General features: G+C 37.4%; 1 protein-coding gene across 2 annotated transcripts in view; it reads left to right on the top strand.

Moving 5' to 3' along the window:
• The window catches only part of Tei (irregular chiasm C-roughest protein teiresias), a 679348-nt gene that overhangs the window by 551063 nt on the left and 102395 nt on the right, over positions 1-25890 (top strand). Inside the window, exon 9 of one of the 2 annotated variants that reach the window (XR_013010891.1) lies at positions 1-25890. This exon is cut by the window's left edge and continues 16502 nt beyond it. The exons of the other annotated variant lie outside the window; for it this stretch is intronic. The gene's annotated coding sequence lies outside the window, so the exon portion shown is untranslated. 2 annotated transcript variants of the gene reach the window in all.

Genomic DNA, 25890 nt, shown 5'->3' with positions numbered 1-25890 from the left:
ATAAAGTAGGTAAACATCGAAATTTTTATATTCAAGTTATAATTAAATTTATTATCATTTCATTTATCATGCGTTTTATACAGATAGACAACATTAGATGCGAATAACGAAATTAATTGGAAAGTTTCACGGTATTTTGAATATTTAGATAATAATGAAACTGATATTCTAATATTCAGAAAATAAGGAGAATAAAGAGCAGATGATCGAGTATTAAACATGATAATGCAAGTATAAAAATTCAATACTCGGTGACGGCTATTATTAAGTACTATTAATTCCTGATATGGTTGATTTTTGATTTGTTTCTCATTTCCAGCTCTATGGCGTGTTTCCAGGAATACAATTATTCCACAACAATTTTACTGCGCAGATAATTACTTTGGTCTACATAAATTCTATTTTCATTTTACAAACTCTTGTCCCTAACGTGGATTAAAATCCTTTCCAGCAAATTTAGAGATCAACTGCCTCTGTAGTTAACTCATTTAATTTCAAATTTTTAATTCTAATTTCGAGAGTACTAATTGCAAGTGCACTTTGTCGTGCCAAATTTTTAAAAGTTCCTTCAGGCCATGTACTGCTCGCTTCGAATCGACAGACCTTGATGTCCCCTTCCGGCCGTTCTATATAAATTTCTTCATTAAGTTCACCGTTGGGGAAAGTCCTGGAGACGTGAATAGTCTATTTCCATCTGCAATCGTCTAGCCAAAGAAATTAGAAACCTGATGGTCCATTACGGCGATGAGTTAATTCGTTATTGGAGTCCACTATCGCCTTTTAGATACTTTCCATTTTATTCTTAATTAAGAAATAATTAATTCATTTCAACGACTAACTCCTTCACTACTTTGTATTGTAGTATCCATACTGGTATAAACTTTAACATTGCTTGCGGTAAAATTTTCGTCATCACAATTTTAAAAATTACATCTTCATAATTGACATGATTGAAAAGTTACCCGGTCGAAATGTACAGATATATACCATGGAATACACCGTGAAAAACAAAATTATTTTGTTTAGCTACTTCCTTCTGTTTCAGTGCAATTGTTTCAGCTTTAAATTGATCTTCGATAAAGGTCGCATCGCGTGCTTTTAGAATTTACGTTGGATTCCTTATATCGACCAATCTGTACCCTTTTAAATCCAGGCAATATCCTATGAGGATGCACTCTTTTCCTTGCGGATCAAATTTTCCACGTTTATACTTGGGAAGGTGTGCGAAGGGCTTACAACCAAACACTAGGAAGTGTCTTAAATCCACTTTCTTTCCAGACCAGACTTCGTATGGTATTCTTTCTCCGACTCTTTTAGTGGGCGGACGATTCTTCAAGTAGATAGCTGTTGTGATAGCTTCCTCCCAGAATCTGAGATTGAGTTCGCTATCATTTAACATGCAGCGTGTTTTTTCGACAACCGCTCGATTTGCCTTTTTCGCTATTCCATTTTGTTCAGAGGTGTAGGTGTATTGTGGTCTGGTGGCGAATACCCCGTTAATTTTAATACACTATTCTATTCGACAATTTATAAATTTTGTTTCATTTTAAGTTCTCACATCTCACTATTATTTTGATCATTTTCCATTTTCCATCCAAACTTTGAATTTTCTAAAACCCTTCGTTTGACTTTTACGTTTTAGAAAATATCTAAACAATTATTGCTGAGTAGTTATCAATAACCGGTTAGGATTATTAATTAGGTAACATGTAAAAGCTTGCGTTTCGTTCTTTTGGACGACTGTGAATGACGCTTTTATTTGTTCACCGTTTCTGAATTAGTATAATTAGACTGTGAATTTTATGCATTTCTACCAAAGTAGGTGCACATAATTTAAAACGGTAAAAACATTAAGACAATCTAAGAATATATATTACTATCGATTTATTAAAATTTTTGAAGACAGAAAAAATTTTTTAATGGCTTTTGTGTCTTATAATTGACAAAAAATGTTTATTTCGTATAAAGATCCACAGTCTAATTATAATCAACCTCTATTGTCATTCTTGTTCGAAGTTACGTACGTCACACTTCTGCCATTCGAATGACTATAGATAATTTAATGATTGCAAAAGATAGACATTTATTAAATGTATGTTCAACTAAGCACTTTTCTTTTATTGGAGCCGGCAGGTTCTAGATGTCTGGCGATCCTATAATTATCTTTTTGATGTATATTTCACGTTTTCTCTTATTAAAGGTGATTATAAAACTTTATTAAAGTTGTGACTAACCTTTAAATTTTGTGCTCGCATCCTCACTTCCTCTCGTATGGAGGATCGTGTGTATCCGCAACGGATATCGTCTGTTCACGATCCCCTTTGAAACCGTGGAGCCATTTTTTGTTTCGGGTGATATGATCCGTAACTCCCGAATCGATATACCAACTTTCTTCATTTGTTTTTGTAACTTGAGCGGTGAAACTTTTTATCGGGAAACTCCACGAGAGAGTCTTCAGTCTTCACAACAAATCTTCAATAACAGTAGTCTTCAGTCAGTCTCGAATCTGTCTTCTTACAAACGTTACATCGAGTCCTATATCCGTCTTACTACAACGATCCTACTATTATCAAGACTTTGGGATAGTATGCGATACATCTTCGAAAACTGTGCTCACTCTTCGAGTATCAACAATTCTTTAAATTCTTTTCATTGTTCTAGAATTTTTAATTTCATAAATCCTAATACAGTAAATCCTCTATAGTCGCGAAAGCCTCGGGGAGGTTCGTTTGCAAAATTCGTTGCCAGACACTACTTTTTTGAGCTTCAAAGACCGAGCCGAACGTAGAGAATAACAACGCGTGCAAAGAGAAAACGCGCGCGGCCGACTCTCCGCGTCTCTTTCTTTTCCATACGCTGTCCTTCCTTGCGCCCGAAACTTTCATCGTCAATTAAGCCACTGAATACAGTTGCAATTATATCGTGTTTGGTATTATTTTAATCAGAAAAATGCCATGAATATATTGGTGAAAGTTTCATAAAAAGAATCAGTTGTTTTTTCATTCACCGTGCACGACCTTCTTGCGACTTACAATTAGAGGATTTACTGTAATGTTCTAAAAAAAATTCTTAAAAATCATTTGTTTTCTCGATCGTTACACGAGAACCCTCCATTTCAAGTCCCCGGTTCTAACCACGACAATAAACGAGCCAAAAACGAAGTGAACGCATAACTTTGGCCAGCAATGTAGAATATTACACCCAGTCCAAACGTTATTAGACGTAGGCGCGATTGGACCGCGAAAACAATGCAAACACAAAAAGCAAGTTTATTCGCGTGGCGATGTGTTCTTTTCCGCAGTGGCGCGGTGGGGCACGTCTCGGGACACGTGGGCGGTATAATGTCGGTGCGTGGAAGTAGATAGCGACACGTATTACGTTTACGGAGCGTCGAAAAAGGGCACGCGGAGCACGTAACGAAATGTAATTCCGGCAATGAAGCCGGGCGCACGGATCCTACCCCGTCGGGAGCTGCTACGTTAAAACGAGACCAGCGCAGCGCCACGCTCGAAATGTTGGCTCGCGCGACCGCGACTGTAAAAATCCCCCGTTGTCGATAAAAATGGCCTTCTAACGAGACTGACTCCGAAAAACACGAGCGAACGCTCCGCTGCCTGGGGAATCGCTTTTTTTTTTTGTTTCGCTCCACCACCTGCCCCGCAACCCTCCTCGCCACGACCTACTGTTCCATGCAACCGAAGACTGTCGATATGTGTATTTTATTGTTTGTCCCTACTACAAACACAGCCTCTCTTTCCCCGCTTATTTTCCTCTTCTGCCGTGCCGCCGATCTCTGTTCGCTGCGTTCTCCCCGCTCCCCGGTTAATCCGCACTAAATAACTGTTCTAACGAACCGTTCTCATATTTACAGCAGTATTATTTCTGTCGGATGTCAATGGGCATACCGTGCAAGCCTAAACAGACAACTCTGTTCGTAACGCTTGGCCGGAAGTGTGGACTAACTGTTTTTCTATTTTCTTTCGTTTTGTTGTGTTTCGATCCGTGACTTCGTTATCGGAACGTTCGCGTCGAGTACTCGGTTTCCATTAGCACTGTGCATATGGAATTACCGTTTCGCGTAGACGAGTTTTCACTGGGAATAGCTGTCGCTTTCTAACAATTTTGTTTGGTCGAAATCAGTTTTGTTTGTCTGCGTACGTGCATTCTAACAGAAGAACTTGAATGGGGTGAGTAGGGCTTGTGCCGGTTTTCAAAAACTGGGTTGTAGATTTATCTGGAAAATTTGAATAGGATTTTAAACCAACTTTAAATGCTGCATTCGATATGGAAAAGTTAATTAATTGTTTCGTTGAAAATACGCTGGCTCGAACTCGCCTCAGGCACAAGCACATTGCAATAAAACTAATTTTCACTATTTAAGTGAGGGGATATGATTTATCTCATCTTTCATTTAGACCAGTGGTTCTTAAGGGGCTAGTATAGGCTCGATTTGTAACTAGAAAGGAACTAGAATCTTACTAGAAAAATGGCTCGAAACATGGGTTTCCGCCCAGACGTTGTTTGACCTTATTTGAACAAATTGTGGGCTGGGTGAGGGCACATTCTAAAGAGGAAGGTTAGATACAACCCGCTCTTCTCATCTCATAAGTCAAAAAAGTCTATTAGAGACAGAAAATGCGTTGAAATCTGCGAGATTTTTTCCTAGATTTTTTCTCTACTTTGGGCCATCATATTATTAGATATTAACATAATCTCGTTAAAATCATGAGAAGAGCGGGCTGTATCTAACCTTCCTATTTAGAATGAGCCCTCACCCAGTCCAAAATTTGTTCAAATAACGTCAAACAACGTCTGGGCGCAGATCCATGTTTCGAGCCATTTTTCTAGTAAGATTCTAGTTCCTTTCTAGTTACAAATCGAGCCTATACCAGCCCCTTAAACTGTGGTCCGCGGACCCCTAATTTGCCGGGGTCCGCGAATCAATTTTGACATCAACAGATATTTTTGCTAAAAAAAAGATTATTCAAATCATTTTCATGTACAAAATGTTTCATGTTTTCACATTTTCATGTTTCAAATTAAGTCTCGAGAACCACGTAAAATGCCTAAAGGGTTGGGATGGGGTCCGCAACAAAAAAAATGTTGTTCAAGAGGGGGGGCCCCGGACTACATAATTTTAAGAACCACCGATTTAGACGAACGCTACAGGAAGATTTGAACTGCGCTGTACACGAAGTGTGTCGTATTCAAAATCGATTTAATCAAGACCGAATTTTAGTAGGGCACTTTTTCGCAGAAGTATCGTGTATTAATGAAAATTGCAAAGTGCTGCGAACGCACGCGCGTGGCCGCCGATTAGAATGCTCCACAATGGAACTGGGTTATCAAAATAAGGAAATTGCGTGTCGTTTCGGGCTGAAACGCAATTGCAAGGAAACTAGGTCCATTGGCAAACAACGAGAAGGGTATTCAAATTAGTCAAAGGCAAACAGTCGCGTTGTACATTTTATTCATACCTCGTTCGGGTATGAGCACGTCGCAGTCCGCAGGATTATTCGTGCCAGGAGACGGAGGATCACCGGGAACAGATGTCCGTCACGATTTGCTGTTAATTTCGTCCGTGCCAAGTTCCGCAGAAATCGAAACAACAGAGTGGTCGCCGCGCGCGTTCTATTTCCACTGTGTGCTCTCATAACAGTGAACCACCGACAGCCATCTTACGTAGGGCAGTATAGGTACTGCTATCTCGAAGAACAGCTTGTCCAGGTTGGTCAGTGTCGGGTGATAAAACCAATCACGTGCCAAGCAGAGATTAACATTCGGATGACGGCGATCCGAGCAAAGCTGTGTGCCCACAGGAAATCAAACAGGACTCGACTCCAGATGTTAACACTGTGTCGACAGCGCGTCGGTTAATCCCTAAATCACCCCCGGTTCCGGTTGTATCACCAGTTACCGATCACCATGTATATTTTCGGAAAGGGGAAATTAATCATCTCATGGCAATACGCATTGTGCAGGGTGTATGAAAAGTAATAGTCATCCGTTCTAGGGGTGAATCTACACCTCTGGATCGGTGCACATTCGTAAGAGAAAAATTGTGTGTAACGAAGAAAATTGTTGTTAAAATTGTTTTTTACATCAACACCTTCAGAACAGAAAAGAAAAGAATAAGTTTGAAAGAAGCCACATGTCGCAAGCAAATAGTTATTCAGATATAAGCTGTTAAATTTCTTGAAAAATTAGATTGTTTAGAATTATAAGTCTACGACTACAGTCCACGCGACCGTGTCGATGAGACAGACCATGATCGTGTACGTACCCCAAGCCAAACGAAATTTAAAGGGACATTCGTCACTAGGCCCGTACCAAGCGATCGTCTCCCTGCCCATCCGCAGTGGCGTAACGAGGGCGTGGCGAAAGAGGCGCCCACCACGGGCGCAAACTGGGTTTGCGGCACAAAACAAAGAATACCGACCCGGTTGAGGGTCGCTTGGACGCTTTGCAAATCTTGCAAAAAAATTACGAACTCTCAATTACAAAACACGTATCCAAATCCAGACATAAAATTAAGGATTTTCATGACAATGCCTGTAACTACAGCTTCCTCTGCAAACGTTCGTTTAGCAAATTAAAAATTGTAAAATCGTACCTTCGTTCTTCTATTGGACAAGAGCGATTAACAAACATGTCTACAATATCAATTGAAAAAGATGTTGCCAAACATAATAGATGTGTTCGCCAATGAAAAAAACGAGAAAAATTACTTTATAAAATATGCTGAACTGTTTTATGTTTTTATTATATCATTTTAACGTATACCTATGTTTTGTATTTCTTTTATTTTGTCGTCATCGAATATGAATAAAAATTTGTTCTTATTTAGGTTATAGATTATTTATTCATAGAGGTACCTTGACAAATACGTTATTGTATATACAGGCAACTGATTTTGATGAGGTTAATAGCGTTTAATATGTTGCATTTAGTAAAATTTAACTTGTACATTAAAGTTTTTCATTTTTTTTGTCATTATTGGGTTACGGGGAGGCGCAAGTTGGACACTTGCAACAGGCGCTTCATACCCTCGTCACGGCACTGCCCATCCGAATCATAAATTTGAAGTTGCAAAATGTGAAAGACTTACCTTATATCCATTGTTACACATAAGGATATTAATCCTTCAATTTTAATTTGGATGTATAATTTTACGTTTACGTCAAGTTTCTTTCAACGTCAACCAACGAACCAATTCAACTGTTGTGCATTACTTTTATATGTCTGGAAAAATAACTAATTGACGATAGCATTATGTGATTTTTGGTCAAAATGTGGTGGTTAATTAACTTAATAGTCGTTGATGGTAAAAAAGAACTAGAACATCAAGATATAATCTTGCAAATGGAAAACGTGAATGACCATAATATCTTATTTTTACCATAATACATTCAAGAAACTTGAAATTTGTGGATAGAATACGTTGGGTACAAAATTGCGTTTGTTTAATGTCACTGCTAAAAATCGGACATTTCGTATGATTCGATCCCCTAACGACTTTGTCACATTAAAAGCAACATTACAACATTTTTGAATTTTTTTAAATCTCTTACTGTTTTACGTTTCGTCCAACCAATTTCTTCATAAATGCATAAAGATCCGCAGTCTAGTTATAAGGTGACGACGCGGTAAGGCTTTCGACGCATTGCGAATGAGGGTAGGCTTCATTTTGTTCTCGAGTGGGAGGAGGATTAATTGTCGTCAGATGGAGCACAAAGTTATGTTCGTTATACATGTGCGCACATTCGCAATACGTTGAAAGCCGTCCCTCGCCGTCGCCTTGTAACAAAAGAAAACTGTAGTAATCGTTGAAGACACGGGAATCGATTTTTAGCAGATCGTTCGCGAATTTTCTCGATTTAGGTAATTTCTTTTTTTGCGAAGATGCCAAAGACAGTAAAGCTCACGACGGAATATCATAAAAGCGCTATTAGCGAATCTGACGCGATCTGCTATGCAGATTAATCGTATTCCCTGACCCGCCTTGCACCACGGCTGAAGAATATCGCCTAGGGATATTAGGTATGCACGGCGGGACGTGGCGACCATAAATCAATTTGTATCCCGGCCGTAATGTGTTCATAATTCATGCTTAGCCTAACACGACTATACGTAAGCGGTGAAAAATTAATGCGTCGAAAATAGCCACCGCAATTCCGCCTTATTATCGCGGAGCCCTTCGATGGTCTATTCTACTCGAACACGAGTGCTTTTGTTAGTGTACACGCGGCGTGTACACCCTATATCTTCGCACACAATGGCATGCATGTACGGGGTGTCCCGTGACTGCTAGCCTAACTAGGGAGCAGACAATTTTACCCGAAAAATGTTGAAAACACAAAGTAATACATGGAGTACGTTTGTTTCTCTGCTTTGTAGCATCTTCTGAATCTGTTTTTATAACGTTTCTACGAAAATTAAGTAAATTTTTCAACATCAATTCACAGTGACACCCACGAATATTTGGACACTGTTAGAAAGACGATAACTTCTTTAATCTTGGACCAAACGATTTGAACTTTTTTGAGATGTTAGAACAATTAATTTGTAAAAAAAATGCAAATTGTCGACATTGCATAGAAAATACTAAAAGTTGTATTTTGCAACTTTTTTTATGTAAGAACACGTTTCGCAGATCTGTATCGATTAATCATATTCTAAAAATTTCATCAAATTCGAACAACATTGTAATGAGCTACAAACGTTTAAAGATGGTAGAAATTGCAGTTTTTGCTAACTGCAATAAATCTTAGGATTCTCACATCTTTCGATGTCTGTCGATTTTCCCTGCATCAACCGATTTCGATGAAACTTTCACAATGCATATAATTTTCACAGATCTACCAAACGTATTGTTTCAATTTTCAATATAGGCCCCAATAAAAAAGTTGTAAAATGCAACCTTTAGGCCGTTATTAGACTAGGCCACTGGTGGGCAACTTGGTGGCGCAACTTGGTGGCGCCACCGAATTGAAGAGCTTTTATGAATCGGTAACTGGTGGTACCACCAAGCGTTCATTCCCGCTGTCGATGTAACGCTGTGTCGTGTTCTTATGTATTTTACGATAAATGTGGTGGTAATTTGAACGTCAATTGTTCATGTTTTCGCGATGCTGGTGGCGCAACTTGGTGGCTTTGTCTAATAGGCTACATTCAAATCAATACCCCGGCTGGTGGCGGCGCCACCAAATGTTGCCCGGCCGGTTGCCGATGCCGTCCACCAGATCGGCAACTATTTTTGGTGGCTCCACCAGTTACCGTAGTCTAATAGGTTACATTTGTTTCAATGCCCCACGACGTGCTGAGCCACTGGTGGCGCAACCGAGTTGCGCCACCAGTGGCCTAGTCTAATAACGGCCTTAGTTGTTTCTCTATAATTTCGATCAATTGCAATTTTTGAATAAATTCCTTTTCACATCCTGTAGTAAACTAATTGCTCTAGCTCCCCAAAACAGTTCAAATCTTGACTACTAGGAGTACTGGAGGAGTACTAGTTAGTACTGGAGTACTAAGCTTGACAGAATTTAGTACGATTTTTATTTATTATGAATCTACAAATGCTATTACCAATGAAAGCAGGATTTTATTTAGTTTCATTTTCTTAAAATTTGTCTAAAAAATTTGAAACTTGCATAAAAATCCACAGTCTAATGATATTCTCTCTCATCTTGACTGGGTCTCATTGTTTATCGGTGGTGCAGTATGATAGACGTATTCTCCGGGAGCTGTCATAAAACTTGCCCAACGCTGGTCAAAACTCGGAGTCCAGGGAAAGAATTTTCGAGCAACGCGCCAAAGTACGCGATAACTCGACCGAAATTTGTTTAATCTTCCTCGATTCCGTTCATTAATGGCGCAGCGCATTCCGGATGTGCTCCACATGTTAATTACACGGCTATTAAATTGCCGGCGTGATCATTACCGAACTGAAACGGCTGCCAATACAGCCGTTTCTGCGCGGTGTACACCGTTAATGGGTGTCGTTGCATGCTCCATCGGGGAAAAAAAAAATTAATTCGTATCTCGCGTGACGGGCTCAAAATGTATTTTTCCGCTTGGAATCTACGAGGGGAATTCCGAATATAGCTCCCAACGATTTCGACGAAATTTGGCGCGATGATAGGTCGGTATCCATAATTAACGTAATTATATTTCCGCTCCCAGTTTTAAGATAACTATGCGTGCTATTTAGATAAGTGACATAAATTCACAGTTATTCGTAGCCTTCAAGAGTGTCCGGTTATTAATCACTGGACAGCGGATCTTTATGCAAAATAAAAGATGTCCTCCCTGAATTGCAATATAAACTGGAGTAAAATAGAAAATTATTTTCTTTCTTGACATGTTGAACAGATTGAGAATAATATAACAATATGTTTAAATACTTTAAATTTGTCTAATGTTTTTACTGTTTTAAGTTACACTTGCTCATTTTTGTCATAAGTAAAATGCGCTGTATATTAATCTCATTAGAAATAAATATAAACTTCCAATCGAATTAAAAAGCTCACGCAACGAACGAACATCAAGTTGCAATGATTTAATTTTTGGATGGTGTCCACATAAAATTGACTAAATCGAAGTCTCAAATTCAGCATACATTAGGTTGTCCCAAAAGTTTCTTTCGGAATGTGTTCCTTTATTATTGCTAAATATGTAAATATGTTGGTGTCCGATTCATGCACATATTTGCAAATTCATGTTAGCAAGTACTAAAACATTAATTTTAAATAAAAACATTTATTTAGCAACATTAAAGGAACACATTCCGAAAAAACTTTAGCGACAACCTAATATAATGTAGAATCCATTGAGGTCGCTAAGAAAAAGCGAGAAGAAAAAGAAATTTACACTTTTGTGACAGGAATACGACAATAGAATTTTGTTCTGCACCCCTGTACCATTAAACTATGAAATTCTGTCCAATATTCAAGTTCATTATTTGTAGTAATACAAATGCATAATATTAGTAGTTTGTTTGTCAGAATAAAGAACGTGAAAATAGTATAAAAAGTAGCATGGTTGCGCGGCCATGTTGATTAGCCCTCGATGCTTGAGACAATTTCATGGCAGCCATGACCAGTTTCATTAAGATTTTTGTTCACTAATTTAATTTTTTTAGGACTTCTTATTGAATCCAATACAAATAGCCAGTGATACGAAGTGGCTCCTACAAGATTAGAATTTAGGTGGAACTGTTGTGGTTCTGGTTTTAATAATGTAGAATTTAACCTAAAAACATTAATTTTACCACGAGCATAAATATGCTCGCACCCTCTCCTTCTATAATAAATTGCATCAGGTTGTATACACGTAATGTAATGAATAAATAACAAATATTAAATAAATAGTTACTATTTGCACAGTTATGATATTTGATGTTATGAAACATAAAGTTGATGTTTCAATAATATTTAATAACATATAACCTGTGTGTGTGTCTCATTAAGAAGAAATGTCGCATCAATGGGGTTTCATATGTTTCGTATTCAGACAGTTTTTGCTGGCCAATTCATTTTGAGTACACTGATGCATATTGTTTTAATTTAACAGTTATTTTTATTTCGTTCTACGACACATATAGCCAGCAAGATCGTACTGCACAATACTAATGAAATAAACTGTTCGCAGAGAAGAACAATTTTCGAAGATATAGTAACTGTTTAACCCTTAGCACTCAGAATCACCACTAAAAATTGCTGTATGATTATTCAAAATATTGTTTACCACAATTACTAAACATTTCAGTATTGTACGAGGTATTACAGTGGGTGTACAAAGTATTCGTACACATCTTAAAACATAACAACTATTTTTATAATCAATCAGAAGCATTGGTTTACAAATGATATACGAAAAAGATTTTCCAGAACTTATAATTTACAAGGTTACATGCAAAAGTAAAAAAGGCATTTTTTAAAACTTTTTTTATTAGGGCCCTTAATGAAAATTTAAAATATATGTTTTGCAGATCTATGTTAGTTACGCACATGCTGAAAATTTTTTGCTGAAAATCCACAGAATCGTACATCTTTCGATGCGTGTCGTTTTTCCCTGCGTCAATCGGTTTCGATGAAATTTTCAACATGTGTATAAATAACGTAGATATAGAAAACATTTTAAATTTTCATTAAGTACTCAAATAAAAAAGTTTTAAAAAATGCCTTTTTTATTTTTGCATGTAACCTCGTAAATTACAAGTTTTGGAAAATCTTTTTTGCATATCATTTCGTAAACCAATGCTTCTAATTAATTATAAAAAATCAGGTCGTTTGGTACAATTATAAAATGGTTATTAGTTTTTAAAAGGTGTACGAATACTTTGTATATCAATTTCATATCCATACAATGAAAAAAATCATGTACAATGGAATCATTCTGGGTCGGAAGAAATGTTTAATTTTCTAGTTAAAATAGCTCCGAATGCAAAGGATTAATAATTGCGAAGGGTAACTTAGCGGTTCGCAAGCGTGGCAATGCTTCATGGTCGAGGGTGTTGATAATACGCTTAATTCTAATATTCCTTGCTCGCGTAAGACTTCAAGTTCTGGTTAATAAGATTATTTTAGTTCCGAGTATCACACGGGTCGCCTCGAGAAAATATCGCAACAGTTAATTTGGCTTCCGAACGCAGGCAACAGTCCGCACGTGAAACATTTCGAAACATCTCGAGAACCGTACGAGAAAACGGATATCTTATCTCTGGCAAGTCGATCGGCTTTCGACTTGAGACCCCCCGTCGCCGATTTCTTTGTCTCGCGACCATTATGATCGAAATCGAAACTTAGTCGTCGCTGGAACGACTTTAACGGAACGCGATCGGGGCGAAATTGATCAGCCGTCGCGTCGGTCGACGTGAAACGGGCCTGAAAAGAAACTTTCCCGTTCCTGGCCAACTAGTGGAACGAAAAGGAGCTAAGTGAGGGATGGGGAAGTAACAGGAGCAAAAGACAGTTAATGCCCACTACATCTGTCAAGCCTTGAGCGTATCGCGTTCCCGTAGACGTCACGCGATTCGATATCGTGCAAATGTAGCTCCCCGGGGGCTAATGCGAAATTGAAATCTGCTTCCGGCCCGGAGATTCCCTGTTAAACTTCAGAACAAAGTGGCATCGCAGAATAATTCAACAATTGAACGTCGCACGAACATGATAACGATATGTTTATACATTAACTGTCATTCAGAAATTTCACAGTTTTCGTTTATAAATCCCCTTTCACATTAGAACTTAGTTTATCCTTAGGAATTTTCTGTGAGAAAATTTGTGCCTCGTTAGTTCCAATTCAATTTGAATGTTAATTACCGATGATGAGGAAATAACACGAAACAGAAGGTTAAAGCGGATCTTTATGCGAAATACAAATTTCCTACGCCGATCGCTAGAAATAGAAACTACATACTTCTTCCCTTAATGATCTTAATAGAGGAGAAATTATATATTGACATCTTTAATTTTTCTAATTTTTCAACAACTTCGATTTTCATTTACTCAATTGTGCTATAAATGCATAGAGATCCGCTGTCTAGATATAACTATTACGAAAAGATATGTTTCAAAATCCAATTTAATTAACACTCTAGTGTTCTAACTATCAGGCATAATTTCTACATGCTTAAATAAAGCAGGTTTCATTATAATAATTATACAAGAAAAAACAAGAAATAAGTCAATTCGACCTGTCTAATACAAATCATTTAATTTATTTTACACTTGACAGATATGTTTCCACAGAAAATATTCTATACTCGTATGTATGAATTGGAACTCGATAATTGTAAAATTTGAATTGTGCAAATGAACTACTTTATACTTTCTAAATATTACCAAAGCAACACAAAATTTTTAACGTACATGATTATTAAAATTGTTTGAAAAATCGTAAAAATCGCATATTTTCGCAAACTACTTTCATCTAAAGTTTTAATTTTTATGTGTACTGTGTACCCATTAAGTCATTATTATACTGAGGATCTTTATGCAAAATAAGGATTTTTTGTGCATTAATTTTAAGAAAGAGGGGCCACGTAAAAAATTCTTTCATCCTTTAATAATTCGAATACGTTGAAAATAGTAAATTCATGCTCTTCTAATTTCTCTTAATCTTTATTCTACATAATTGCATATAAAATCCGCAGTCTAGTCATTAAACTACGAACATATATATCCAAATTTTTACTCTTTGAAATTTTGATATTGTAAACGTAGTCAGTATAAAATTCATATTTTACACCCACGATATTATTTAGTTAGGAACATGCTAAGTTATTTATTGAACCTTTATGGACATTCGAAATGTATTGTACTGGCATGCTTGTGCATTCTATAAATACACAAAATCTCCAGTTTATTCATAATGTACTCTCAGTTGAGCCTGCACAAAGTGGCTTAACAGTAACGCATGTTTATATGCGTTTCTAAAATTTGAATCCAGAGGTTAACATATGATCACTGTTGCTTGTGGATCAAAGATTTTTCATTTTACCACTTTATTGAATAAAGCTATTCCATCTGAGAATTATAGTTTCACAAAATAATGTTGTAAGAAGTTGTTTCTTCCAGCAGTTAATTTGGTTCTCTACGTGCAATATAAGATGAGAAATACTAAATGTTGAAAATTGAATGGAACTAAATTCATATATCGTTAGACAACACAAATGACATAACAACAACAACACACACCATCACGTAATTGTATAATAAAATATTTTTATAAAATTCTAATATAATATCAAGTAAGATCCTAAGTTCGTTCGTATCTGAGTCGTGCAATTTTTGTATACAAATTTTAACGAAATGCAATCAAATATATAGTCTTATTTTCAGTGGTAATAGCCTTTGTTGATCTAAAATAAACAAAAGTCGTGCTAAATTCTGTTACAGTGTACGTCGTAAATACTGCTTTAGTGTTATTTACAAATTTTCATAAGCCATAAGTGCATAAAACTCCACAGCCTAATCACATGTACTTCTCGCCTTAAAGGGGAGAAATCAGCCCTTGAACAAATTTCAATATTTCCTTCTTTGTTAAATATCTCAAGAACAACATATTATATTAAACAAAAGTTCAAACGCAAGTTGCATGGTATTACTGTGTCTACCAAACTGTGTAAACATTTTTTTTTAATTCATCTTTTCAAGGGCTGATTTCACCCCACTAATGCGAGAAGTAGCACGAAAAATAGGGTTGATATTTAGGCATAACTTACTCTACTTGTGTCCAAAGTTTCATAAGTTTTTGAATTTACGGATTTGATGACTTCTCTCGTCAGTTCTTCGTGAACTTTTGTGGAATTCAAAAACGAGCTCTCACCTTTCGCCGCGGTTACCTTTTTCTTACGAAGTGAGTGAAAAAGGTAGCAACTGTAAGCGAATCTTCTACAAAAATGCGAAAACATACACGGGTTACAGGAGAAAATGTTTTTCAAAATGTTGAACATCGACAATTTATTTTCGACCAGTAAAAAAACGTGTTCTCAGATCACTATGCAGTCGAACGTCAGAAGTTCGAGGGAACGTTTTCCCTTTCTTCCTGGAATATTTCCCTCGCGGAAAAAGCCTCTGGGTGGGTGAAAAGATAGCAGCGAAAGGGGTGGAGGAGTCTGAAAGAGAGACGCACACGTGACAGGAATGACAAAAAAGGTAATCCCGGCTGACAGGTATCCAGTCGCCAGGGGAGGTAGACGCGACAGAGAGTCATTGACTCCGAAAACCTTGTTCCCTCCTCTCTTCGACCCTTCGGGCGGCTCGATGATTAGATCCCGCCCTTCGACTCGTATTTTCCAGGGATTCGCCGATAAGTAGTACAGCTAAACTTCTACACGGACCGGTTACTTTCTGTATGTGTGAACATTTACGTGTACGTCGCTTTTTCAAAAAATTGAGAAATCGACTTTACACGTCTTTAACACGTCTGCTACTACCCTCACACATATGCAACGACCATAATTTTGTGTTTCGTGTAACGATAATTAACCCTCGATCGATGGATCGTTCGTATAAGTGGACTGCAAATTTTATACATTTATGATAAAAATGGCTCGGTCAAAAATACTTGGTAAAATTGAAGGCTGCTCTTTACTTTACCGGACTCAAAATTTATGCCTTTCTCCTACGAATTATGTTGTATTTGCTTTGTAATCCAGTAGATTTGTACTCCGCGAGGATGCAGATCGCAGTTTCGAACCTCTATGATCAATAGTTGAGGAGCTATGATCGCTTAAAGTTGAGCATATTTTCAGTTTCTTGACAGGTATGGGCGCCGCCATATTGGTTCGTAGTGACGGTCGCACGCCGCTTACTGAGTTGGTTAGCATTAGGTCGCGGGAGGGGGGCAGAGGGCGGCAAGGTAAGCGGCTCGCGGTCGTCACTACAAACCAATATGACGGCGCCCTTAACTGTCAAAAATGCTCAACTTTAAGCGACCATAGCTTCTCAACTAGTGATCCTAGAGGATCGAAACTTCGATCTGCATCCGCGCCGGGTACAAATCTACTGGATTACATACCGAATACATCATAATTCGCAGAAGAAAGGTACTAATTTTGAGTCCGGTAAAATAAAGTTTACCCAAATTGAATGATGTTAAGCTATTTTTGACTTATGAACATTATTTAATGGGGAAATGTGCTTTCATTTAGCTTCTATTTGTTACAACTGACTTGGGCAATTTTTATTTTGCTTCTACTGTCATATTTTTAAATTAAATAAGCACGATGTACTCTTTAAAGGAAGCTACAAAGTCACACTTATTCTTAACAATGTGGAAGAACGTTTATTACACGATCGGTAGAGTCGTTTACCTCATCGACTCCGCAACTCGCTCCAGCACTGTTTTGCAGCTCGATCATTGTAACGCGTTTGTTTTTCCCAGTATGGACAGAGGATGATGATTGCGATGTCTCTTATTGCCCACTAGGGTGCAATTCTGAGAGGGGAAAAAAGAAGTAGTTCGCATACACGAGCTCGTTCTCTAACACGTTGTAACGAACGTTGCAAGTTGCGTTAAAAATATATTTGTCTTCAATTTTCCACTGGTATTTACTCTTCTGCTCGAGCAATCGCAATTTATTATTGCAACGCTTGTTAAAAGAGATCCAGTTTATTCTTTCGTGTGGCTACGCGATCCAGTCGGAACATTCCCAGAATGTTTTCGTTACGAGGAGACCAGTCGAGACGCGAGACTTCGATTTGCTCGGCGGATATTTGTTCTCGCGAGTCCGGTCAAATTAATTGCTATTACCTTCGCAGTCTCCTGCACCACGTTCACACAATCCGTCGCCTCCAGGAAAAATTAATATTTACGCTGGTATATCGAGTGGTAATTTCTTAATTTTTAACTCTTCAAAAAAGTCTCTGCATACTTTAAAACCGAGAAAAAACACAATTAATGTTTTAGTTATCTGTGCACTTTTTGCAATGGCACTTTTGCAACTATAAATCTATCAGCTTTACGAATTCTCAAATAAAACTTTTTGAGAGTATTCTAGAAGTACCATTTTTGAAAAATGGACTTCTTTGTTTTATCATTTTCTTTATTTTACCAGGGACGAATTTTATAAAGTGACGAATGACTCAATTTTTTATTTAATTACTTTTCGACCATTCTGTATCAACAGCAATTTAGGAAGCAAGAAAAGATTGGAGAAACAATAAATATAGAAAAACAATGTCTACATGTGTGGATCGTTATTGGTAAATTAGAAATGAAAACATTTCATACAGTCTGTTTGGTCTCGAGCAGATCGAACGTGAGAATTAGCCCTTTGGACTCGAGGCAATTTTAATTCCAAATTATCTTGATTGAAAAGAATCCACTAATTACAGGGTGTTCACGCTAACACTAGTCAGCGTTCTTCTTGAAAATAGTAAACGTTAGAAAAAAACTGACAGAAGAAAAAGTTCTTCTGTTGTTTTCAATCATCTTTTTTAATCTGCATTATTTTTTATGAAAATGAAGGCGACACTTAATTTTTTTTAATGGAATACTATGTATTTTTTTTATATGATATGAAAGCGTGTACCACAAAACGAATTTCACACACGAAGTCACGCAAGGTCAGAAATGGAAGGAACACTTTGAATACCTCGTGCCAGTACCTTTCCTTTTCGTTTCCATTGTAACTTTACTCTCTGTATATTGTTGCAAACAAGTTGTTGCTAGGAGTGCTGCCAACTTTAAAATTTAGCTTACGTTCACGAGCGTCATTTAGTCCCGTAAAATTTAATGGTTCCAACTAATTTTTATAAATTGAATTTTTTTTTACATTGGAAGAATAATTTTATTATAATCTAAGACTGTGTGTGTGTGAGTAATCAAAATATTTGAGAATTTGTATGTTTTTTAGTTATTTATTGGGTAAAATTCCGGTAAAGACGCAGCGAGAGCTCACTAATTTTGTCTGGCTGTGTACGCGCCAGTGTCCTCGAAGAAGTTAAACAATTTCCAGAATATGAAAAATTAAGGGTTTTATTATGACGTGTGATCACGACGCGACTTTAAAACAAAGTTGTTAGAAACAACACCGACGAGAGAGAAAAAATGGGTCGGTCGGGGTGTCGCGTACATATACGCAAAATGAAAAATTGCAATAATTTCCGCGCCACGTATCGCACTTTCCGTTCAGCAGAAGGTGGAGAAAGGGGGTAGCGTTATGCCTGGAGCGACGACACGGGAAGCGTCACGTTTCTTCAAATTACGGAAACGAGCGGGACTAGGCGAAAACAAAGGCGTCGCAGCGGAAAGCTCGCGTCGTCCCGCACGGTCCCTCGCCGTGCCGCGCCGGTGGAACACGGGAAACGCGGTGCGCCGCTTCTGCCCACGGGAATCGGTGTCGCGCGTCGAGATTAATGGCGCTTTCGTCCGAAACGCAATTTACCGTGCGATCGACACGGAACGATGACTTGCCCCGGACGCGAAATACCCGTTTCTGAAAGTTCCGCCGTTCTCTGACGGAGAAAAACCGACGACGAGCGTGTGCACGAGCCTCCGCACAACCAGTCGGTCGATTTTATTTTCTCGCGGAGCGATTGCGACGTGTTAATAATTCTCCCCGAGAAACGTGTTGATTGCGTTCCACGGAAACGCATCGTCACGCTTCGGGAACCAATGCGGTTCCCTCATTCTCCCGTTGAACAGAAAATTCGCGGTCACGAGGTGATCGAGAGCACTGCGGATCTTTATGAAAAAAATAAACGTTTTCCAAGTCGATCGTGGAAAACAAACGTCAGTGGAAAATGTATCTTTTCTTTTAATAATTTTAATAAGTCACGGTTTAATTTTCCATTTTTGCTGTAAATGCATGAAACGGCTGCCCTTTTCCTTGCGTAACCAGAAATTTTTGCCATTTTCCACAGAACAACACAGTTCAGTAGATTTGGAGGACATATATGACTCAAAACTTATAAGTGTTTACACAAGCACGCGGTTATGCCGATAATTAATTAGTTGGTTGGTGGTTCATTATTCAATAAAGTAATTCGGTTTTATATTACCTTAAAATGCCGAAATTACTTTCTTGCCAACCCAATAACATCACAACAAAATGGATGAAAATTCCGGTGAAATCCACAAGGATAAGCTTCTTCATAAAGGTGTTTTCTATATTTTCAAGGATACAGCGGTCTGTCCGAAAAATATTCTTAATTCTTTTTCTTACTCGTAGATCAATAGAAAGTGATTCGAAAAACGTCTGTTGAAATCGGTGAGGTAGAGATTCGTCGACTAGTTCGTCCACTCTTCCTTTATTTCTGATCCTTTCAGCCACCTCAGACCCATCGTTTCACCGTTTTTATTAGTATCCCGCGACCTTCGTCTTTTTCATCGGTGCAAGATTTCTCCACGAATCCAAAAAAAAAACCCGAGCATGCAATCGTCGAACGTTTTTTTCTGCGAATATAGAGACATCTGTTGTCGTTCGCTCTGTCGAATATGACCAATCATTCTTACTCCTTGGAAGTTTCGATTAACCGACGAAAAACAGCACTCGATGCCAGCCAGCCCAGCGGCGGAAAAAAACAAGATTGAGTGGCCGCCGATCGAAGTTTTCTTTCTACGGGGTTGACACGTATGCGCGCACGTATCGTCGAACCCCGCGATTCGATGATGAACGACTCACAGCTCTGTCAGTGTCGCGATAGACGATGCAGAAAAACTGAAGACCAGTTTGGATCTATTTTCGTGTCGTAATGACAATAAGCGATTCTCCATCACAAGCTTATGGCGATTTATTTCATCGGGTTTGCAGGATGGTCGTGCCACAGAGACGAGGTATAGGAGTACACCAATCACCCAATATATTTTTCTGTCTCACGTTTGGGAGGCTCCAGAGAGCCTCTAGAGCTCCTTATCATTTTCTACCGCATCCTACCGTATCGGCCTGAACTAATATTGTGCACAGAGCAGAGTTGGGCAAAAATTTAATCGACGATTGACGAATAAATTTCTACTTCAATCGTTAATCGCAAATTAACAATTAAACTCCTACTTTAGTCGTTAATTGCGGTTAACGATTTACATTCTTTTCAATTGTAATGGTCAATCGGATACTTGATTAATGATTAACTGCTGAAATTTCGAAATGAAATACGGAATTGAAACTGTGTGCATACTGAAAAAAATGTAAACTGAGATTTTGTTGTGATATACTTCTGCCAATTCTCCATCTCCGCTTCCTGTCTCTCTCTCTCTCCCTCTTAATTACAATTTATGGATAGACCGTTTGGCGATTAACTTCAACAATTGATTAAATCAGTCTCTCCGATTTTATGATGATTTCTTTTTTTATTCAACGATTCGACGATTAATTTCATCAATCGATTGAATCAATCGTCCATTTTTCAATGATTACCTTTTTTAATCGTATACATTAATGAATCAATCTTGGTTAAAATTTTAATTGTTTAAATGCCAACAATGGCACAGAGCATGGTCTAAAGCAGGGGTGGCCAACCTTTTACATAACATGCGTCAATTTCGTTCTCACGAGTTCAGATACGCTTGAATCTAGACCAGTTGGTCAAGGACGCCTAGAAAAATCTTAAATTAAATAAAACGAACTTACATGAAACATGTATCATGATGGCGTTATTTCGTTCTTGTTCTCTCACTTGTAAAAGGATAATTTCTCTAATACAACAAGCAAACAAATCAAATATGGTTCGTCTAATTCTCCTATATAGGGTAAAGCATCGAACATGACTCAATACTTCAACTAGTAGTTCATATTATACTTACAATTAGATCCTAGAGTATATCTAAACCATCTTAATAATGAAGCAATTCACAATTTTCTTGATAAGGTTGCAGAAATTTACACCTTGGAAACGATGCGTTTCAATATTTAATACGAATACTTTGAATGGTATATAAAATTAATTTTCTGCTTAAAAAACGATCGCATATATTACAAATCAATAGAAATTATGATTAATCCGCTGTGATTACCTGGTTCAGAGTGTTTGAAGTTTCTATTAGTTACCATATTACGTATCCTCCTCGTCAATTTATAGCAATGTACATTCTACAGCCTACGCGAATGTTCGAGAGACTATTAATGGATTAGGGATGTAGCAGCGTATCTGTACGTTTAATCAATTCACAGTTCAGAGGAAGTTTCATTCTTCCTCCTGAGGATCAGAACTTAAGACGCTCTGGGAATCTTGGAATACACGCTATTAGAAAGTGATTCTGGAGGACGAGAATATCTCGGTGCCCTGCATTTAGTTTGTTAACTCAATCGGCTTCTACTGAAAGAATATTAATGCACCGCGGTGCAGTTAAATTTTCTTATGTAGATGTGGTTGGTAATGGCACAAGTGAACAATGCGGGTACAATTTCATTGATAAAAAAATGTAAATATCTACAAGTAAAGTGTAGATTCAATAATAAAATATTAGCTGTTACGAAAAGTAATAAATGTGATGTAGAAAAGTGAACAACGCAGGTACAATTTGATTTAAAAAAAAAATGTAAATATCTATAATTGAAGTGCAGATTCAATAATAAAATATTAACTGTTTCGAAAGGTAATAAATGTGATTAAGAAACTTTTGCATCGAAATTGATCTTTATTTATGAATATACACATACTAAACTTGATGTGCATTTACTTGAATGATATTCTGTTCCTTGGTCTGACTAGTGCTGGTTACTTCCACTTGTTCTAATGCTTTGAAAAGAAATGATATCATTCATTTGTCCAATTATTTTCTATAAGCAATATTATGAATCACAGAATACTGAAAATATATGTTAGCTCCAGTTCCCAGCAATCGATGCGCAACAGTTTTACTTTCCATAAAAATCTACAGTCTGGTGATCACTAGTGATCGTTGCAAGTAGAAACAGAGGACAATAGGCAGACACGTTAGCGAGTGAATTCAAAAGCTCACGCATGTAGGTACAATACATATATTCTTTATATCCTTAAAGTACTCAATGCAAATTATACAAATATTATACAGTTTGTTATAATTAGACTGCGTATTTTACACATTTACTACAAAAATTGGCAAATTCCTATTTGTCTTGTAAATTTTGTTCCTGCGTCAATACAAACAATTTTCATTTTGCATAAAGATTTGTTTCAACTAATGTTCATATTATATACATATTTCTTCAAATTCTAGCTTCTTCCGTTAATTCAACGTTTCAACTCGCAACAAATTGTTCGTTTATAACTCTGTAACGCAATTAAAACAAAACGTTCAAGTATATGCTATTGAGTTTAATGAGAGGGGTATCACAATAACAAAAAATTAATAATACTTTCCATTTAAAAAATGGTTGGGGTCCCCCATTTCTCCCCCAAAAAATTTAATACATACTAAAATATCTGCCCTCCTTACTCATTTAATAAAAAAAAAAATTATGTCGACATCTTCGTTCGATTCTGAGAAAACATGGTACACCCTGTTGACTTTGACTTTTTTCATTATATGGATATGAAATTGATATAATTCCTCATACAGTACTTGCTTAAATGTTTAGTAATTGGTTAGATACCAACATATTTAATAATGTAAACAATAGTCGGAATAATGGCACTGCAATTCTGTGACACTTTATCTAGACAGCGGATCTTTATGCAAAATAAAAATTGTCTGCATCGATTGCAAGCGATAGAAATCAAATTGAACGTTATTTCTTCCTATAAAGATTTCAATAGAGGAGAATTCGTATATTAACATCTTCAAATTTTAATATTCTTCAACAATTTTGAATTTAATCTACTCAATTTTGCTATAAATGCATAAAGATCCGCTGTCTATTTATAAGTTCATCAGTTTCAGTAGTTCAATAAAAGAAGAGCAAATTTTCTATTTGCCTCCCGTGTCCTGCAACATTTCTTATTTTGCATAAAGATCCGCTAGCAGGAAATGTGTAATAAAGAGGAATGATTGGTATTAATAAAGACGACGCATCAATTTAAACGGAGCGCATTATCGTCCACGATCAAGCATGGAGTTAATGAACTATCCGTTCATGGAGGTGCGAGGGACGCGAAAGAAAGCGTTTACGTGGTTGAAAAAGCGGAAGTTAATGACGGGGACGAGGCCACCGAGCCGGACGCATAAACCGGTAGTCGAGAATCTTCGTTACATCCCCGCCCCCCTCCCGACAATTCCGCGTGGAACTTGTTATCGCAACAATTTGCGCGTCGCTGTAATTTTCGACGCATTTGCATCGTCCACGATCCTCGAATCTTCACGGTCTCCCGCGAACTTTACGACTTATAACCGAGTTATGGCGCGCCCGAGCGAAAATTGTCATCGTGCAAATTTCTCCAGCTGCCATATCGTACGTACACCGTCGATTTTTAACCTTCAAGCCACTAAAGCGACGGCATTTTGCAGTTTACGACGACGCTTCTTTAACGGAGGAGTATTAATTACGGTCATCGGAAGTGTTTTCTTTTGTGGACGTTTTAATGACGGCGTTCCACGCGCTACAGGCTTCCCCGTCGCTCTAATTAACTGTCTTAACGATCGAATGTAGATCGTATTAAATGGTAATGGCGTTCTCCAGCTTCATAGACTCCCGCAGGATTTAGGTTTTCATACAAGATTCCTTATTAAAAGATAAGAAGTTTTGTTTTCTGTTACGAAAAGTGTGTTGAGGCGCAACGTAATGCGAGACCCATGGGACTGTCTCTAGAATTTGACACCAAGTCCCAAAGATTTCGACCACCCGACAATTAGTCTAAGAGTCGACTCGTTCGATTTTTTCCGCAACCTTCCGGCGCCATAACATTCACAGATTAACAAAAGACAGCGTCTGGACCACCTCTACAGCTCATTCCCAATTTTCTCCCACTGTTCGTTACCACAGTTTTCACATCCCTTTAAAAACTACCACCTTTACCACAGTTTTCACATCCCTTAAAAAGCTTCAGTCTGTTCTCAAATTGCCACAACTTTGTACAGTCGTCCTACTTAAAATATAAGTTATTGTTACTACAAAATTTTATACAGTTATTCCATTATTCATCAAAACACCTCACACTTTATTAACTACGTTTTGGTTTTCTTTTAATTTAAGGACGTGTGGAAAAAATACATTTGCGTACACCCTTCTAGTGTGGGACTCGTATTGACCCAAGCCCTCGTATGACATTACAAAAACATAGCATTCCATTTAACACTAAACTCACCGAGCCTTAAAACTAACTGATACACATGTTCCCTTGTAAAAATGACAAGATTGATTTTATTTAGACTTTATGCAACTCCTATTGTATTTAATATGTGCTCCACTAAAGATATCTATGCAATCTCATTTCTTATGAAATTATTTTTAATGTATAATCGTAAAATAACAAATCTGGAACCGGTCATTTTGACCGGTGATGGTTGGTTTAGTGTTAAAAAGCTGAAGGTCACCTTCGCAAAACTGGTAACTCTAAAACTGCCAATTTTGAAGATTTTCAATTTGTTTGAAGCATTGATTGCCTAAACTGACAAATCTGAGAGAAGTGTTATTATTGAGATTTTCACATACTTCCAATATCTGTTTACATCGGCCACATAAAAATGATAATCACAAGCTGGCAAATGTGGGCTCGAGATCTTCAGGCATCACGGATCGATTTTGAATACGTTCACGTTCATTGGCAAACGATTTATGTGAACTAAACCATACTGTATGGAACATTTCAGTGGATTCTGTTTCCACGATGGTAGCAATCTGATAATAATACGTTGTGCAATGGGAATTGGCACTATCTGCTCACTTATCGTTACAGCTATTGAGTAAACGACTTAGTAGAGTATCACGTGGCGCAGTTCGAGCGTAAGACACGTCTACTTGAATTTCCACTTGGTCTCATGTAGATAAGGACGAATGTGCAGTTCTACAACTTCTACATAACAAAGTTCTGTTAATATTTAGCTGACCCTCGCTCGTATATTATAGTGCTTAAGATGCAGTTGAAAAGTAACGTAATTTAGGGCTTGAAATCCTTCGTACGAATAAATAAATTATTTAGAACTGGAACGACGTGAAATGTATCGTCAAGGTCAACATTGTGAATAACTTCTCTAAAATAATGAATTTCAGATTCTTCATCTTACAAATGTCAAGATTTTCAAATTGTTTTTATGAGACACTCACACTTATTTATTTAGACGTATTTTGCAAAAATAATCCCGCAATGTCTTAGTCTTACTATTCTTAAAAGGCAACACAAATTAGTCAGTTTCGTGCTCGGTTGTTTCATCGTTAACAATCATAAATCTTCTCAGTTCTTGTTTTCCAAACAAATTGCTTCGATCAAACCTAATTTTCGCGGTAACCAAATCAATGTTCAACGCGTTAAAAACTGTTAAGGCGGTAGACTCGTTTCCAGGATTGCAAGGGCGCGGCGGATTCGC

Source organism: Lasioglossum baleicum, chromosome 18 (genome assembly GCF_051020765.1).
Source record: "Lasioglossum baleicum chromosome 18, iyLasBale1, whole genome shotgun sequence".
Taxonomy (NCBI): Eukaryota; Metazoa; Arthropoda; class Insecta; order Hymenoptera; family Halictidae; genus Lasioglossum; species Lasioglossum baleicum.
The sequence above is the reverse complement of the archived record's forward strand: the minus strand, read 5'-3'. Positions and strand labels throughout refer to the sequence as shown.